Genomic DNA, 19,411 nt, shown 5'->3' on the forward strand with positions numbered 1-19,411 from the left:
GGAAGTCCCGGCCGGACGGCTTTTCTCCGGGCTTTCCTGACTCCCTCTCAGCTCTATTCATTGCGCTCCCCGCTGTGTGGTTCTCTGTCTCCGCGGCTCTCACCTCCGAGCCTCGTGGCCCAGCCTGAATTTTGCCGCAACTTCCCAGAGGCCCCAAAGGCACCCGGCTCACGCTTCCCTTAAAGAACCTTCGCCCTACGGGTCCCTGCCGGGGTCAATTAACGTTCTCGGAGGGGGAACGAGCTCCCGGGATTTGCAGCTCCCGAAGCCCGGGCGGCCGGTCCTGCGCCTGCGCGGGGCGTCACCATAGAGAGCAGCCGCCTCTCTGGGCTTGGTTTGCGCTCTCTATGGTCCAGCCGGGTTGGTGGCGGTAAAAGGGAGACTGCACTGCGCAGGCGCTCTCGGCTTCTTTTTTTTTTTTTTTTTTTTTAATCCCCGCACCAGGCGCTTAACCTCATTGGGGTGGAGGAGAAGGCGGCGGCTGTCTGGGCTGCAGCGGCAACAGTAGCGAATAATACGGCGGTAAGTGCCCGGTTAGGGCGAGGATCTTGGGGCTGAGCCCTCCGAGGCCTCTGCGCGTCGCCTGCGGCGGCGGGCGCCGGGTCTGGGTGGGGGCGAGGTCCGGCGCTGTCATCGGCTCTCGGGGGCACTTTGGGGGGAGGGGGAGGGGGCGGCCCCGGGGGGGCGGGCGGGGAGCGCGGGGGGAGGGTTGTTTATCCCGCCTGCGGGCCGCTCGCTGACCCCGGGCTGCTCTGCAGGGGGAGCGGGGCGGCCGCGGGGTCAGCGCGGCTTTGTGTGCCCCCGTCTCGCGTCCTCGCCCGGACCCCACCCTGGGCCCCTCCTGCCCCGGGGCTTCCCCGCGCCGCGGCAGGAGCCAGCCGAGCGGCCGGTCGCGTTCGAACGGAGCCCGGGGTTCCGAGGGGAGGGGCGAGGGGAGAAGCGCACAGCCGGTGCTCGGCGAGCGGGGGGTGGAGGAGGCTCCGCAGGGCAGGGGTGCCGGGGAGCGGGCGGCCGCGGCTCGCGGGGCTCGCGGGGCTCGCGGGGCTCGCGGGGCTCCCGGCCGGGCCAGACAAAAGCTGCGCGAGCGGCGCCGAGCCGAGCCCAGCCGAGCCCAGCCGAGCCCAGCCGAGCCGAGCCGAGCCGAGCCGGGCCCCCCGCGGGATGCGCAGGGTCCCTCGGCCCCCGGGGCCCGCGCCGAGCTGCCTCCCCGAGCGGGGCAGGGCCGCCGACCAGCGCCGAGGTAAGCCTGGTGCAGCCTCCTCAACTTGCCTTTGTTGTTCTTTGGTATTGGCAGAGCCGCCCTGACGGAGACGAGTGTGTGGTCTTGCACGTTAGCCTGGTTGGGTACAATGGACCTAATCGAATTTCCGAGCCGCTCGGATGAGTATGGGGTTTTCCAGAGTCTTGACTTATTACATAATGTCATTGAGATAGTTGTGTTTGTTCCCAAGATTAAAACAACAACAACAACAACAACAACAACAAACTTAGGCAGAGCCCTTTGAAGCATGGTTTGTTGCATCCGGATGAATTCATCGCTGGTGGGGTTCGTTCATTCAGTCCCGGCCGTGCATGGAACCTCTGTGAGTCCTTTGGTCTGGAGACTTTAATTTGTAGATGTGGCAGCGAGAGCTTTTGGGTTCTCCAGTCCTTTGGGAGGCTGTGATTTGCAGAAGAGTCAGAAGGGAGAAATAGTTGCATGCTGCCATGTGCCTTGTCCCCTTTTTCTGGTGCCACGAGCCCCGAAGAAATTCCAGCTTTGGAGATTGTTGCTTTTATTACTGTTATTATTTGTGACACTCCCTGAGCCCTTGGTATGAGGGATCCTGGACAGTGGGCTCCTTTTTGCTCATAGAGGGAGTGGGAGAATAGTAACATTGATGCAGAGACATTATTGATAAAGACAAAAACCACAATGTCCCAGAATTAGTGCGTGTTATTTATCTTCTCCATTTGCTAAGAAAGATTTAAATTTTTGTGAGTTGTTTTCTTATTCATTTTTGTAGAATCATGCGACTGCGCCTTTCTTAGTAATTGTTACTCAAAGCTGTTTCTGTAATTCCTGGCTTGTTAGCTAATAACATGCATGCAGCAGCACTATTTTTGCTTTTAAAGTTTTTGATTTTTGCCGTGTTTTCAGCCCTAGCTTTATGTCCTCCCTAACTAAGGTTAACCAAACTGAGAAGTCCTTTGAAGTGACTGTCAAATATCATATCCCCATGTTACGATCTAAGTGGTAAATATGGAAAAAGGCCTATGCTAACCTTACACCTTAAATTAGGGTTAGAATTGAAAGCCTAGATCTCCTGGTATGTCAGGATTTGGGCCAGAGACTCAACTTTATCTAAATGAGGTAAGCATTTTTTTTATACTGAAAGGAAAGAAAAAAACTGAAGCTTGGTGTTTACGCTCCAGTAACCACTCCGATAGAATCTCTTAAGTGTAGTTCCGATGATGGGAACTTACTTTTTATAGAGCAAGATTTCAGATCCTTAAAATAGTTTGACAGGGATGTTGAGAAATGATTGGCCAAAGAGCATTAAGTTTATTGTTCATGTGTGTTATGTTCATTGGTTTTGGATTTACATTTTTTTTGCTTCAGTAGTTTGTTAATTCTGTTTTCTTAGGTGGGCTCAGTCCCACAATTTATAAGTTGAGTGAGAGATAGTTTCTTGGATCTGGGACTTAAATTTATTTTTGAGATTCCATTTCTTCTTAACAATCTTCTATTTATAAAATCATAAGATTTTAGACGAAAAGACTTTAATTTAGTATTCTTGGTAAATATTACAGCCATTTGAAAAATTATAATATTAGACTAAGAGTATTAAAACTGCCAGTTTTGATAACTGCGGGAAAAACAATCATCTAAAAGGTTTCCTAGAAAATAAGAGAAGGATCTATTAGTTAAAAAAAAAAAAAAGACTCAAAACTAAGCAAAGGATAAGTCATTAATGATAGAATATTTGGTTTGTAAAATGTAATTTAAGAAAGTAAACAAACCTTTCTTTATCCAGTGCAAGCAGGGCAACCTTTTTGACTAAATGACCTCCAAAGTTCTTCTCTTTTTAAGCCAGAGTTTAGTTATTATTTCTGGTGGGTCTTCATCACCCTAGGGTTTCCTGCCTCCTTTATGCTCAGACCATTACTGACATACTGCCTGCTTTTTTTCCCAGAGATTGTTAATGGCAGTCCCAATCTACCTACCCCCATGGATCTCTAAAAATATGGCTCCAGGGTACTCAAATGATGGTGCATTTTTCCTTTTTTTTTTTTTTTTTTTAAGATTTTTATTTATTCATGAGAGACACACAGAGAGAGGCAGAGACATAGGCAGAGGGAGAAGCAGGCTTCCTGTGGGGAACCAGTGTAGGACTTGATCTCAGGACCTGGGATCAAGACCTGAGCTGAAGGCAGATGCTCAACCACTGAGCCAGCACCCAGGCACCCTGATGGCTTTCTTTCCTAATGCCTGTGTTGACTTCCCTTTTGATTCATGCCTGGAAATCTCATTCCTTGCTGATTACTGTTGTATCCATTATCTCCCTCCCCGAAAGGGTGATGCCTGTGCTTTTATTCTCCTCTAGAATCCTTGAGGACACTGGGAGTTTATACAACACTGTGGTATCCTCTGTACTTACTACCAGGATTTGTGTAACTAGTCATAGTAAATGTACGAAATGTGAAAGGTTGAACAAAAGTATCATAAATTAGAATAGAAGAATTTGAGCTTTGGAAGAGCTCTTAGGGCTCCATAGACCACTCTCCTACCTTTTGTCTGCTCTATTATGATTATCAGCCTCACGTTGCAGAGGTACTTCTCTGTTATTATACAGGTCTTGGTTACTGGAAAGCTAGTTTGGACTGTACCAAAATCTGCTGCTCCCGTTACCTATTCTTGGTTGTACTTGCTGAAGCAACATGAATTAAGTCTGTTTCTTCACATAATAGCCTTTCATTTTGTAGGACAGTCATCAAGCCTTCTGTAGATTCATTTATTGATGAATTAATTTATTAAACCAGGTACCATAAGGGTACAGTTGAAAAGACTGCATGGTCCTCATACTTGAAGGGCTCACAGTCTAATAGGGGGATAAAATGTTACAAAGTGATGCCAGTTATGCTGGAAATATGTAAACAGCCCTAGATCCTTTGTTCCCTCATTTTTTTTTTTTAAAGATTTTACTTTAAAAGATGTATGTATTTATTTGAGAGAGAGAGAGCTCGGGAGCACAGACTTGCATGCATGGAGGGGGAGAGGAGAGGGAGAGAGAATCACAAGCCAGCTCTGTGCTGAGATCAGCACCTGAGATGACACCAAGAATTTGATACTTAACCGACTGTGTGACTCAGGTACCCTGAGATTTTATTTTTTTAAAGTAATCCCTACACCCACCATGGGGCTTGAATTTATAACCCCTAGGTCAAGAGTCCCACGCTCTACCGATGGAGCCAGCCAGGTGCCCTGTCCCCTTCAGGCAACTCTCTTTTGTTAGTGTTTTTTAAATGCAATATCTGAAATGAAACAGTAATTTCTGTGACCTGACCAGAGTATACAGCTGTTGTCTTAGGTTAAGAAACTGTATCAAGTGTTTTCAAACTTTGTTGTATGTTCTGGCTCTGCCACTTACTAGCACTGTGACTTTGTGCCATGGGCCTGTTAAGTCCTCTCTTTATATTTTAATAATTTCATCTATAAAAAAAGGGTGAGGAGAGGGCATTTTTAACAGTAGTACCTACTTACAGGGTTGTAAGGGTTAAATGAGATAATACATGTCAAGGGTTGAGAGTCATCACTGGCATATATAGTAAGTAGGTGTACATGGGATTCCTACTATGTATTTGTGTCAGAGTTTAGTATTAATGACATGTAGCATAAGAAGCAATAATCAACTCACCTGAATCACTTGAGGCTCTTTTTTTTTTTTAAGATTTTATTTATTTGACAGAGCGCACAAGCAGAGGGAGATTAGAAGTGGGCTCTCCGCTGAGCAAGGAGCTGGACGTGGGGCAGAGGGAGATTAGAAGTGGGCTCTCCGCTGAGCAAGGAGCTGGACGTGGGGCTCCCCAACCCAGGACCCTGGGATCACAACTCTCGAACTGAAGGCAAACACTTAATTATCTGAGTCACCCAGGCACCCAGGCACCCAGGCATTTGGATTTTTAAAATCCAAATGGTCTGAATTTATTTATTCCAATCCATATAGAGATTTTGGTCACTTAAGTCTGTGAGACTGGGATAGCCAGTTTTAACAATCCCCAGGTGATTCTTAAAACAAAACAAAACAAAACAAAAAACTCTAAAGTCCGAGAACCCTGCACTCTATGTTGATTTTGTTAGTGATTGTATTTGCTTTTTACAAATTAAAAAAATTACCAAGTAATAGATGAATAGATTCTCCTGAAGGATTCAAATAATGCAGGTAAAGGGAAGGGCTTAGCCCCAGATCTCAGGCCCCTGGGAGGCATACCCACTTATCAGTTTGAAAATGTATCCTTCTAAACAGTTGTTCTCGTTTTTGGTAGCTACAGGTTTCTGTCTTCATAATAATACATAATAGCCAGATTTATTTACTTATTTTTTGGTATTTTTTTAATTGGAGTTCAGTTTGCCAACATATAGCATAACACCCAGTGCTCATCCCGACAAGTGCTCCCTTCAGTGCCCGTCACCCAGTCACCCCATCTCCTCACCCGCCTCCTTTTTCCACTACCCCTTGTTCATTTCCCAGAGTTAGGAGTCTCTCATGTTCTGTCACCCTCACTCATATTTCCCTCTCATTTTCTCTCCTTTCTCCTTTATCGATACTCTTTCGTTATTTTTTATATTCCCCAAATGAATGAGACCATATAATGTTTGTCCTTCTCCAATGGACTTACTCCACTCAGCATAATACCCTCCAGTTCCATCCACGTCGAAGCAAATGGTGGGTATTTGTCGTTTCTAATGGCTGAGAAATATTCCATTGTACATGTAGACCACATCCATCTTTATCCATTCATGTCGATGGATACCGAGGCTCCTTCCACAGTTTGGCTATTGTGGACATTAGTAGCCAGATTTATGGGGGATAAAACCCTCGATTTTCAAAGTACTTTTACATTCATAATCTTCCTTGCTCCTTTCAAAGTCCTGAGAGGTAGATAGGTTAGATAACAACATTATCCTATCAATTTACAAATGAGAAACTAAGACCTGCAAGTTAAATCCCAGTCTCAGATAGAGCTAGGACGAGAGTGGGATCTTCTATTTTTCAACTTAAATGTTCTTTTCCTGTCAGTGGTTCTTAGCTACATAATTTTGTTGTATTATTGAAGTTATGGTTCATGAAACCTGATCTTTTTGCCATATGAATAGCTGCCACACCAGATTTCCTCCTTTCTTTTAGTGTGTTTATACTTTTACAAAAAAAATGTAAATTCAAGGTTTAATAGTCATATGTATCTGGGAAGATGGATCTTTTTGTGAAAAATATCCAAAACTGGCCTTGGGACTGTCTTGTTACCATGGAATATTTGGGTGAGTTTATGTTGTTCATTATGGTTGAATCCATTTTCTGCTTGTTTCTGTAAGTGTTTTCCAGGTTAACATTCCAAGCAAAATCAGTTAAATTTATATATAATCTTATTACAATTACATGGCAATAGCACAGTAACTTGAGAGACCAGAGGGGGTAAAGCCACATCAAGCCATCCTAACAGAAGTTATTATTTCTCAATGTATCATCCTTTGAAGCTGTCCGTATGTACTTTTTATTTTATTTTTTAATTAAAAAAATTTTTTTTAAAGATTTTATTTATTCACAAGAGACACATACAGAGAGAGAGAGAGGCAGAGACACAGGCAGAGGAAGAAGCAGACTCCATGCAGAAGCCTGATCTGGGACTCAGTTCTGGGTTTCCAGGGTCACACCTTGGGCTGAAGGCGGCGCTAAACCGCTGAGCCACACAGGCTGCCCCGTATGTACTTTTTAGTAATACTAGGTCTTGCATGTTTTGCGATTACTTCCCATGTAATGACATATGCGTCATTTAGATTTTTTAGTAGCTTTGTCATATTTGAATTTATATGGCAAATTTTGGAAAACTGGGATCCTTGATATATAAGTATCCTTTTTTTTTTTTTAAGTTTACTTATTTATTTGAGTAATCTCTACACTCAGTGGGGCTTGAACTTATGACCGTAAGATCAAGTGTCTCATGCTCTTCTGACTGAGCCAGACAGGAGTGCCCCCCCTTCCTGCTTTTTAAAGATTTTATTTATTTATTCATGAGAGACACAGAGAGGCCGAGAGACATAGGCAGAGGGAGAAGCAGGCTCCCCACTGGGAGCCCGTTGTGAGACTTGATCCCAGGACCCCAGGATCATGACCTGAGTCAAAGACAGTTGCTCAATCACTGAGCCACCCGGGTACCCCCCTCACCCCCTTTTAAATTACATATACTACAACCGTGACTATCTTTTTGCATATAGTTTGCTTCTCTTGTGTTGTTTCTTTAGGATAAATTTGAAGTGAGTATTGGGTGACTTTTGATACATATTGCCTGATTGCTGACCAAAAAGTTGTAACCATTAATAATTTTCCCAGACCCTAAGAATGTAATAGTTCCACAGAAATTTTACCAACTTCAGGTAATTTATTTTAAGTGTATTTCTTGTTACTCTGAAAGATGTAGAATGGTATTTTTATTTTTATTTTTAAAATAAAAATTTATTTTTATTTTTCATTTATTTTAAGACAGAATAAGCAGTAATGATGGACTTTTATATGAACCAACTGTATGCAATTTATATTGGGCATTACATGCAGTTAATCTTACTTCCTTGGTTTTCACTCCTGCCCTGCATTGCTAAAGTGCTTGCATTTCCAGATGTGGAGGAAAATGCAGCCTTTGCTTTGTGGAACAGAATAGTGTGTCAACATCAGAATGTAATCTTAATTACATTTTCATCTTCTACCTTCAAATGTTTTTTTTGTACTCCAGGGCCCTGCCTAAATATTTAGTAATCAGAATATCTGGGGATGGGGGTGAGGCATCTGCTTTTTAAAGAGATTTCCAGAGTGATTCTGAAGCAACAAAGTTTGTGAGCTGCCTCAGGACTATCTTCAAGCTCATTTTCTGCTCGGTTTCTTTCCAGAAGTGTGTCTTTCCTGTGGGTAGAGGCAGACTGTTATGAACGGTTGCTCAGACATACTAACAGAGGCCTGTTGTATAGAGGGAATGATTGTGTAGCAGTGTCCTTCCTAATGTAGAGTAGCCTGGTTCATTCTAGGAACAATAAACCAGTCTTTCTAAGAGTAATTGAACTGCATTAAAACATCTCCTTGTCTCAAGTCTGCTCATGGTGCTGATCGTTTTGTTTTATTTTAGTTCTGGTAAGTCATAGAGCTCTCCAGACCCAAACCATGTCTTGCTCAGCCTTTGGTTGGCTCAGGGGTAGTAGGTAGGTAAACCCAGTGTCATAATGTCAATGACCTCCACGGATTGAACACCCAACCTTTTCTAGGTATGCTTTTGCCAATTCTGAGAGCAACACTTAAAGGCAGATGAGATTTTCATTTTCTAATGAGAGGAAGCTGAGGTTTTGAAAAGTTGAATAATTTGTGCACAAACAGCTGCAAAGTGGCAGAGTTTGGCTCCCAGATTCTTTAGCTTCCTTTCCATTTATTTCTGTTTTTCCAGCACAGATTATTCCTCATTCATTAAAGGTCGGTGGGCTGTCTTGGGAGAAAGTCTGCTCTTAGCATCTGGTGGCATCTAGAGATGCCTTCTTACTAGTCAGGAAGGATATAGGACGTAAGCTTCCCACTAGGGTTTCCATGAAGGTTATAGATAAGATGACCTACAGTCTCTTTTAGATTTGAGTCCCTGATTTGAAATTTATCCTTGGACAATCCTGATCACTACAGACATAATGTAACCTTTTTTTCTTTTTAATTTATTTTTTATTGTGATTAGACTATATATAACATGAAATAGGCCATTTTAGCCATTTTTAAGACTATCAGTCAGTGGCATTAATTACATTCACACTGTTGTGCAACCATCATTAGAGTCAGCTTCCAAATCTTTTCCATTACTCCAAACAGAAACCCAATAACCGTTAAGCCATAAATCCCCTTCCTCCCTCTCCCTCAGTCCCTGGTAATTTATAATCTATTTCAGTCACTACAAATTTGCCTATTCTAGATATTTCACGTAACTGGAATCATATAATATCTCTCCTTCTATGATTTATTCATTTTGCATAATGTGTTCAAGATTCATTCATGTCATAGGATGTATCAGAATGTTAATCTTTTTTAATTAGTGAATAATACTCCATTGTATGTATATATTACATTTTGTTTATCTCAATCTATTGCTAGAGCTTGGGTTATTTCCACTTTTTGACTATTGTGAATAATGCTGCAATGTACATTGGTTTAAAAACTTCTGTTTGAATCTCTTCTCAGTTCTTTTGGGTATATACCAAAGGACTAGAAAGACTGGTTGTGTGGTATTTCTTTGTTTGGCTTTTTGAGGACTTGAACTTTCCCAGAGTGGCTGTACCGTTTGCATCCCCAGTGGCAATATACAAGGGTTTCAGTTTCTCTATATCTTTGTGAACATTTGCTATTTTCCGTTATTTTATTTTTAAAATTATAGTCATTCTAATAGGTGTGAAATAATATCTCACTGTGTTTTTGATTTGTTTTTCCATCATGACTAAGGTGTTACCTTTTTTGGAGAACTATGTATTCAAATCCTTTGCTCATTATTAGATTGCATTGTTGTCTTTTTGTTGCTGATTTCTTTTTAGGGGTTCCTATATATTCTGAATATTAAACTCTTAACCAGGGATGCCTGGATGGCTCAGTGATTGAACATCTACCTTCGGTTCAGGGACAAAAGAGGTTTGGAAATGGGGAAACAAAGAAATACATACCCTACCCTGAAAGTCCTCACAATCTATTCTGAAACACAAACCACTTAAAAGTAACTATATACATTAAAAAAAAAAAAAAGTAGATAAAATTAAAAGGAAGAGAGGGAACTCATTTATTAAATGTCTCTCATATGTCAGCAAAGCTGTAACACACAAAATATCCACCTATCCTGTTTTGAAGGAAGAAAACGGGAGGCGGGGTGGGTAAGGATGAAAGAGGGTAGGCAGTGAAATCAAATACCCAAAGCAAAATATATATGCCACTGAGTGATACAGAAATGCTGTTACCTTAAAAATTATTTGGAGTTTGTGCATTATTAGTGTATGTTACTTTTCTTACAAAAACATTAAGTATCATTAAAAAATGCTTTTGCCTAGAAATGTCAGAAGTTAACTAGTGAAGGAGTATCTGATCTTTCTCTCTAGGTCTGTATTGTCAGATTTCTTCATGTCAAACTCCTTAGTGTTCAGTAGGGTCTAATATTAATTGTCCTAAGTGATCAGAGCCCCCTTAGGAGTCCCATTTTGTAATCTATCATCCAGATGTCAGTGAAGGGAAGCCCCAGTTTGAAGGTTGGCCTTTGGTGTTCTGTTTTCCACTAGGTTTTGACTCTTAAGTAGGTATTTCTTAGTATGTCAATATATAAACGCTTTCATCATATGAGATACTGGTTATCTCACAGTGGTTATTTTCCACTGTTTATTTTAGCAATTCCTTATTAATAGTGAAAACAGAAAAGGAATTAATTTAATCTTTTATTTTCTAGTTTTAAGCAACATAACATCAGAGAGGTCAGAGCAAATCCTGTATTTGACATGCTTTCAGGATAATTGTCAACTAATGAAGGGATTCAAGAGCTTGAACTCCCTTAGTCAGAATAATGGTTTATACCAGGGAGAGTAGAAGGAAGTGATGCAGACTGTTTTCTTTCATTACCTCTAGCCCTCTTTATGGAGAAGTTGGCCTGGTATGTATCTGAATGTATAGCCATATATCTGTGTACAAAAAGATAGACCCAACTTCTTCATAAATAAGGCCAGAGGTAGTATATAGCTATATCTATACGCAAAAAATTTGATTCAAGAAGTGTTTTTGTCATTTAATACATCACCCTTCAGACAGGGGATCCCATCCTGGGGGGGTGGGGCGGGGGTTGGTTCTTTAAAAAGGAAGGCTCTCAGCATCTCTTGCTGCTGATCTGGGCTCATGGTTATGGTAGTTTAGCCTGATCCTGATTTTGTTTACCTATTGGTAGTGATTGGCATGCCAAGGAGATTTCCTATGGCCTGTGATTGCATTTTTATTTTATTTAATTATTAATTTATTTAATTTTTATTGTTTAAATATTTTATTTATTTATTCATGAGAGATAGAGAGGCAGAGACACAGGCAGAGGGAGAAGCAGGCCCCATACAGGGAGCCTGACATGGGACTCGATCCCGTGTCTCCAGCATCAGGCCCTGGGCCAAAGGCGGCGCTAAACCGCTGAGCCACCTGCGCTGCCCTGTGATTGCATTTTTAAAGTGAACATGATGGGAAAAGCTTTCCAATCTCTCATGCTTTTTAGAACTTGGAGATTTCTGAAATTGCTAAAGGAACATTTGTTTGGACAAAGGAACAATATTTAGCCTGTGTATTAATGATTTTGCAGAATCATGAAAGGATATCAGCTGGGAAGGTAAAGAACATCTTATAATCACTTGATTGCTAGACCTCTTTTGGGATGGGGTAAGGTGAATGGAGGGGATGCAGAAAGGGTATAGGTAAATGTTGTTGAGAAATGGACCTAAAAACACAGAGCCTTCATGAAAACTGCTGCCATTTAATAAAGGCAGTTATTCTAAGGTGTATCCTGGGTATTTAGTAAAGAATGCAGAAACTGTATGCCTTGATCAGAATCTTCACTCAGCACACTTAACTATTGTGCCACAGGACAGAGAGAAAGGCTCTCCGCCCTGTTTCCAATGAGCTCCACTGCTAAGAGGGCAGTCACACAAGCAAGGAGACAGGATTTCTGAGTTAATTGTGCTACTGTGGGAAAACTGAAAAGGGAAGGGCTCCTAATCTAAGGGTAGGGAAAGGGATGTGTCTTACCCTGTTTTGACCTGAAGTATGTAAGACCCTGAACCAGGTATGCACCCCTGATTGGGTGCTCTGGAGTCTTGTTTTTTGCTTTCTGTTTGTGAGAGAGCTATGTTGGCTGGGGACCTAGCTTGTGGGGTAAAGAGCCTGACTCTTGGCCATATTAATACCATGGTCTCATTTTGTGAAGTGGCCACAGACAAAAGCCAAGAAAGCACCATTGCTGAGAGTATTTAATTAATATTTAATTAGTATTTAATTAAATACTGTTTGAAACTAGCATCTTGCAGAGAGCCCTAAGGTCTTGATAGAATTATTATTATTATGATTTTTTAAAGATTTTCTTTATTCATGAGAAAAAGAGAGAGAGAGAGAGAGAGAGGCAGAGACATAGGCAGAGGGAGAAGCAGGCTCCATGCAGGGAGCCCGATGCAGGACTTCATCCTGGGGCTCCAGGATCATACCCTGAGCCAAAGGCAGATGCCCAACCTCTAAGCCACCCAGGCGTCCCTTTTTTTTCTTTTTCAGTAGACCCCATGCCCAGTGTGGAGCCCAGTGTGGGGCTCGAACTCACAACCCTGAGAACTTGAGCTGAGATCAAGAGTCAGATACTCAAGTGACTGAGCCACACATGCCACACACATTATTTTTTTAAATGAAGAGTGTGGCTGAATAGTATGCCATTGTATGGCATACCATAATTTACCTAGCTCTGTGTTGAGAAACATTTAGTTTTTTCTGGTCTCTTGCTTTTATAAATAATGCTAGAAAGAATAATTCTATAGTAATTTATTTTGACATGAATGAATAAATTCCCATTAAGTTGACATTTTGGGTTGAAAGTTATGTACCTTTAAAAATTTAAGAGATATTGCCAGATCATACATCTTAGAAGTTGTTTTTTTCTCTTTTCTTTTTTTAAAAAATTTATTTATTAGAGAGAGTGAGCAGGGGGAGAAGCAGAGGGAGAGGGACAAGCAGACTGCTGAGCATGGAGCTGGACACAGGGTTTGATCCCGTGACCCTAAGATTACAACCTGAGCTGGAATCAAGAGTCAGAGGCTTAACTGATTGAGCCACCCAGGTGCTCCCATCTTAGAGGTTTTAATAAAACCCAGCCTGCAGTATGAGAATCCTGTAGTTAATATACTTAAAAATATAATTTTATAAAAGTATATAACTCTTTTGTCATGTCATTTTTCACTTAAAATGTGGCTATGCTTTAGTGATAAAAAACAAATCAAGCACTTGTTTTCTTCTCATTACTTGTTTGTTTTTCTGTTTTTGACTTTGCAAAGATTCCATGGCTGGATATGAGGTTCAGAAATAAGCTTTGTTTCCTTATATGTTACCAAGGTTGCTTTCTAGAGAGGAGGACTAGAGATGGACAATTTGCTGAATAACTGACTCTTTTTATAGTTTTCAATTTTTTAAAGCTCTATGCAGGGCTTGAGCTCATGACCCCAAGATCAAGAGTCACATGCTCACCCACTGAGCCAGCCAGGCCACCCTGTAGTTTTTAATTCTTGGTGATGCGTATGGTTTTATGATTACAATTAAATTTGACTTTACAAACAACTTTCTGTATATATTAGGTTTAACTAGAAAGAATATTATCGTACTTTAATGTTTTAAAATTTATATTTCCTTTGACTAGATAATATACATGGTCAAAAAAACTTAAAAGGTACAAAGGCTAGAGAGTGAAATGTCACTCTTCTTCCACCTTTTCTCCACATTCTTTCACATCCATTTCCAGAGGCAGCCAGTGTTTCTGGTTTTTCAGATGGTCTTCTAGATATTCTATGCATACATAAGCCTTTATATGTATATATAGGTTGTAGCATTGTTTTGTTTTGTTAGTATTATTTTTTTAGTACGGTTGTTTTTTTTTTTTTAGTACGATTGTTTTTAACATGTATTTTTAAAATTATTTAAATAGTACATTTTCACTTTAGAAAATATAGTAACGTTTTGGCATATTGTTTCTGTCTGTATTTTTTTGTGCATGCAGGATATGACTACTCTGTATTTTATAAACCTATGACATCATAAACATGCTGTTTTCTAGCTTGTTTGAAAATGTATGTATGTATGTATGCATTTATTTATTTATTTTTCAGTAAACTCTGTATCCAACGTAGAGCATGAATTTAGGATCCTGAGATTTAGAGTTGCATGTTCTACCAACTGAGCATGTTAGGTACCCTTCTAGCTTGCTTTTTTTCAGCAAACTCACCATAGATATTTTTTCAGGCCATGAAAAACGTGTCTTTAATATAGAGTGACTGCATGGTATGTTGTTGTTTGGATGTATGATAATTTCTTTCCCAATTCCTTGTTCTTATACATTTAGGGTTATTTTCATTGAAAAAGTTCTCCATGGGGGAGCGTGGCTGGCTCAGTTGGTGGACCGTGCAGCTCTTGATCTTAGGGTTGTGAGTTCCGCTGCACGTTGGGGGTAGAGATTACTTAAAATCTTTTTTAAAAAGTAAAAAAAATGGGATCCCTGGGTGGCGCAGCAGTTTGGCGCCTGCCTTTGGCCCAGGGCGCGATCCTGGAGACCCGGGATCGAATCCCACGTTGGGCTCCCGGTGAATGGAGCCTGCTTCTCCCTCTGCCTATGTCTCTGCCTCTCTCTCTCTGTGACTATCATAAATTAAAAAAAAAAAAAAAGAAGTAAAAAAAATTTTCATGCACAGACAGCCACAGTGAACAACTTTATATATACATTTCAGTGTACTTGGTGGATTAATTCCTTACATAGATTCTTAGATTTGTACTTGTGGGATCAAGACATTTATTTATAGGTTATCAATAGATGTTTCCAAATTGTCCTAGATAGTTATGAATTTTATTCTTGTCAGTGTATTAAAGCATGTTTGATTATATCCAATTACATTCTCAACTGATCTTTTTGTTTAAATGGAGGACTAGAGTGAGGGTTATGTCTTTTGATACTTTATTTTTAAGTATTCTATTTTTAAAAAAAGATATTTATTTATTTAACAGAGAGCACAATAGGCAGAGCAGCAGGCAGAGGGAGAAGGAGAAGCAGGCCTTCCACTGAGCAGAGAGCCTGATGTGGGGCTTGATCCCAGGAGCCTGGGATCATGAACTGAGCCAAAGGCAGATGCTTGACTGACTGAGCCACCCAGGCGCCTCACGTCTTTTGATATTTTAAAGAAAGTGGTGTTAGTGATGGATAGGAATAAATCATGCTGGAAAAATAAAGAGGCAGTAACAACTCAGTTTGGAAACTGAGTGTCTGTGGGTATGATTCAATATATACTAACATGGTTAAGGCACAGATCTCTTGTGTTTTTCTTGTGGAATTTTTTTTTCCTAAGGCCATAAAATATGAATGTACAAGTGTCATTTTAGTAATAGCAGTGTTCGAATAGATCTGAGAAATATAGAGAATTTCCTCTAGCTTTATGTGTAAGCTTAATAAAGTACAGTCTTAAAGTCTGTAATGCTTGAAGTATGGTTTCATTGGGGCGGGTAGGAAGCTGTATGGAAAACTTTTCAGTAGTCTTTGTCATCGCCTGGCTGATATTCCAAATTCTCTTTCTTTGCTGCTTCACTTTATTGCATTAGAAAGATTTGAAGCTAAACCTAATACCATCTGATTTGTCAATGAATAAATGAATCTCTAAAGCCTTCAGTTCTCTATCTTCTTCAACCACACGACTCCTTATTATTGAAGGCTCTGTCACTCTGTGGGATTTCCCAGTTGGTCAGATTCTGTGTCTTCAGTATAAATCTTGTTGGAGCCAAGAATGGAAGCAAAGGAAATGATTGGGAGGGTGAGAGTAAGCAAAGCATGTGTTTTCATGCCAGCATACAAGTAAGACAGACCTTTGCTCAGTGGTGCCCCTATATTTGTTTCATTGTTGCAGTATTTCCTTTTCCCCTGTTAACTAGGGAGTCATCAGAAAAGTAGTCTCATAAGAAAGCACCTTGATATACTGTGTTAAAATAGATTGTTCTCTTGTCTGTCTTTCCCTAGTGAACTTGGAGCTTGCCTTGAAGGCAGTGCTGGGCAGATTGTCGGCACAGTAGGTATTTAGTGAATTTAGGAAACTAGCGCCAAGCACTTGTCCATATCATGTGTATCTTTTCACTTTTGTCTTCTTTACATTTTGAGATACTTACAGATTCACAAGAAGTTGCAGAAATAGTACAGTTTCTGTTTATCATTTACGTAGTGTCCCCCAGTGGTTATGCATTCTTTTTTCTCTTTTTCTTTTTAATGATGATGCCTTTGGCTTGCCATCAGCATCTGCAGGAAATCCTAAACCCTCTGAACTAAAGATTGCTGATTACTCGCCTAGAGTTACTTGTGGGGATGCATATGGTTCTTCTTCATTTGTTCATGATGGAGTACTTGTTTAGTACGTGGTACTGTGCCAGGTTCTAGTTGCTTCTCTCGATTCAGGCTCTTCTCTTATTTTGGTGACATTAAGTATGGTGGATGTATCCTTCCTTTGTGAATCTCCTTCCTAAATTATAAATATATATATAGGTCTCTAAAGTACACAGAGACCCATCTGTATTGGTAAGAAGCAATAGCTGTGACTTAATGGAAATAGCCCTGGATTTGGAGTTCAGGTTCAAATCCTGATTCTGTTTCACATGTGCTGGGTGATCCTGGAAGTTGCTTTGCTTCTGAATCTGTTAATTCTTCTGTAAAATAGGAGGAGAGTAACAGTCATATAGGGAGGTTTTGGGGGTGGATAAAGGAAAGTAGCATTTGTATAATTACTTAGTGAATTAGAAAGTGCTGTTTCAAATATGAAGTTGCCTTGCTTATTCTATAGTGCTGAAACAAAAGCCAAATTTTAACTACGGCTACATTACTTCTTTATAGTTTGACTTTTATGCAGTAATAGTAACTCTCCCTGTTCCTCTACCCCAAGCCTTCTTATACCTTCTGTCTTCACATTGAATAACCAGTACTTAATCGGGTTTTCTTTTTTCAACTGAGTGTAACCCTGCTCCCTTGGGAAATTGGGATGGCCATGTCAGCTGTCATGCTATCAAATGACATATCAAATGCTTCCCTCTCTTCTTATTCACCTAAGTGTGGGGATTTCATGTTTCAGAAACCTCTTAAAAAAATCTCATGCAAGTATCTTTTTAGCTTACCTTTTTCATAGGTTTTGCTCTTAGAAACCAGCTGTTAATATGGTACCAGAACTGAGATTTTTATTTTTAAAGGGGAGACCTGATTTTTAAAATATGTGAATATGAGATATGTAAGCAGTATGAAAAGTAGGGAGTACCATGAAAAATTTAAGATTTAGATAATAGAGAATTTTTTTCTTAAACTTGGTCTATGTGCAAACAGATTCTTAAATCATTAAGGGACAGACATATGTAGAATAATGCGTGTACTCTGTAACAATAGAATATACATTGTTGTCAAGTGTACGTGGCACATTCGCCAGGATAGATCATATGTTATGTCATAAAATAAGACTCAATAAATTTTAAAAGGATGAAAATCATACAAATTATGTTCTCTCTCTGGTCACAATACAATGAAATTAGATATAAATAAGAGATAAATTGGGAAATTCACAAATATGTGGAAATTAAATAACATAGTCCTAAATCATCAGTGAGTAAAAGAGGAAAATGCAAAGAAAATTATAAAATGTACTTAATAGCACTGTACTGTACAGTTAAAATGTACTGTACAGTTAAAAATGGTAAAAATGGTCAGTCCTATGTACAACTTACCACAATTTAAAAAAACCAAAATTCATTCTTTGCTCAACAATAAATGTTAATTGAGCACCTGCTGTACTCCATGCCAAAAATAAAACAACATACGATGATTTAGGGAATGCAATGAAAGCAGTGCTCAGGAGGAAAATTTGTAGCTTCAAATACATTAAAGGAGAAGGATCTTAAATTAATAATCTAAACTTCATCTTAAACTACCAAGAGAACATACTAAACCAAAAACAAGCAGAAGAAAAAAATAAAGACTAGATTAGGAATAAATGATAGAGAAAAATAGCAGTGAAAATCAACAGAAAATTTAAAATTGAATTTGAAAATTCAGTTGAATTGAAAAAGATAAACAAAAAAAAGTTGAAAAAAATTGAAAGGATAAACAGATTGACAAACCTTAAGCTAGACTGACCAAGAGAAACAGAGACTAATAAAATTAATAAAATCAAATGAGAGAGAGGACATCACTACTGTCCTTACAGAAATAAAAAAGATTATGTAAGGGAATACTAGGAGCAATTACATGCCGACAAATTAAATAACTTAGATGAAATTAGGCATTTCTAGAGAGGCTCTACTGCAAGTGGCTCAAGAAAAACAGACAATCTGATAATATCAATAATAAGTGTGAAGAAGGTGAGAACAAAAACATCTCACAAAAAGGAGCCCAGGTTCAGATGACTTCACACTTGGTGATTCTTCCATATGCACCAAATGCAAGTTCTTCACAGACTGTTTCAAAATAAAGAGGAGGATGGAATGCTTCGAGCATGTTATTACTGTGTTACAAAAGCCTTACAAAGACATCACAAGAAAATTACAGACCAGTATCTTTTATTGATATGGATGTAAAAAATCAACAGATTCCTAGCAAACTGAATCCAGCAGTGTATCAGAAGGATTATATGGTATGACCAAGTAGGATTTATTTATATCATAAATACAAGGTACTAATATCAGAAAGTCAATGTAATATACCATTTAATAGAATAAAGGATAAAAAAAAAAACATATTATCATCTCAGTAGCTGAAGGAAAAGCATTTGACAAAATCCAACAACTTTTTCAGGTAAAAACTCTCAACAAACTGGAAATAGAAGGGAACTTCCTTAATGTGATAAAGGCCAAATGCCCACAGCTGATGTCCAGGTTAGTGATAAAAGACACAATGCATTCTCCCCGAGATCAGGAACAAGACAAGGATGTCCTTTTATGCCCCTCCTATTCAACATTGTACTGAAGGTTCTAACCAGGGCAGTTAGTCAAGAAAAAGAAAGAAAATGCATCCAAATTGGAAAGGAAGTAAAATCATTTTTGCAGGTGACATGATCTTGTATGTAGAGCATCATATTAGAACTGATAAAGGAGTTTAGCAGGATTGTAGGATGTAAGATCAATAAACAACAGTCAGGGGCAGCCCAGGTGGCTCAGCGGTTTAGCACTGCCTTCAGCCCAGGGTGTGATCCCGGAGACCTGGGATCTAGTCCCACGTCAGGCTCCCTGCATGGAGCCTGCTTCTCCCTCTGCCTATGTCTCTGCCCACCACCCTTTGTGTCTCTCGTGAATAAATAAATAAAATCTTAAAAAAATAAACAACAGTTATATTCCTATGCACTTGCAATGAACAGTCCAAAAATGAAACTAACAAAACA

General features: G+C 39.8%; 1 protein-coding gene across 8 annotated transcripts in view; it reads left to right on the forward strand.

Moving 5' to 3' along the window:
- Positions 1-354: 354 nt before the first annotated feature.
- CLASP1 (cytoplasmic linker associated protein 1) overlaps positions 355-19,411 on the forward strand; it is a 263,096-nt gene continuing 244,039 nt past the window's right edge. For 6 of the 8 annotated variants that reach the window (XM_072757530.1, XM_072757533.1, XM_072757532.1 and 3 more), the window contains exon 1: positions 355-522. The gene's annotated coding sequence lies outside the window, so the exon portion shown is untranslated. Of the gene's footprint in view, positions 523-1,294; positions 1,584-19,411 lie in introns of those variants that run through there. The other 2 variants (XM_072757529.1, XM_072757531.1) reach the window with 1 other exon arrangement.

Source organism: Vulpes vulpes, chromosome 5 (genome assembly GCF_048418805.1).
Source record: "Vulpes vulpes isolate BD-2025 chromosome 5, VulVul3, whole genome shotgun sequence".
NCBI lineage: Eukaryota > Metazoa > Chordata > Mammalia > Carnivora > Canidae > Vulpes > Vulpes vulpes.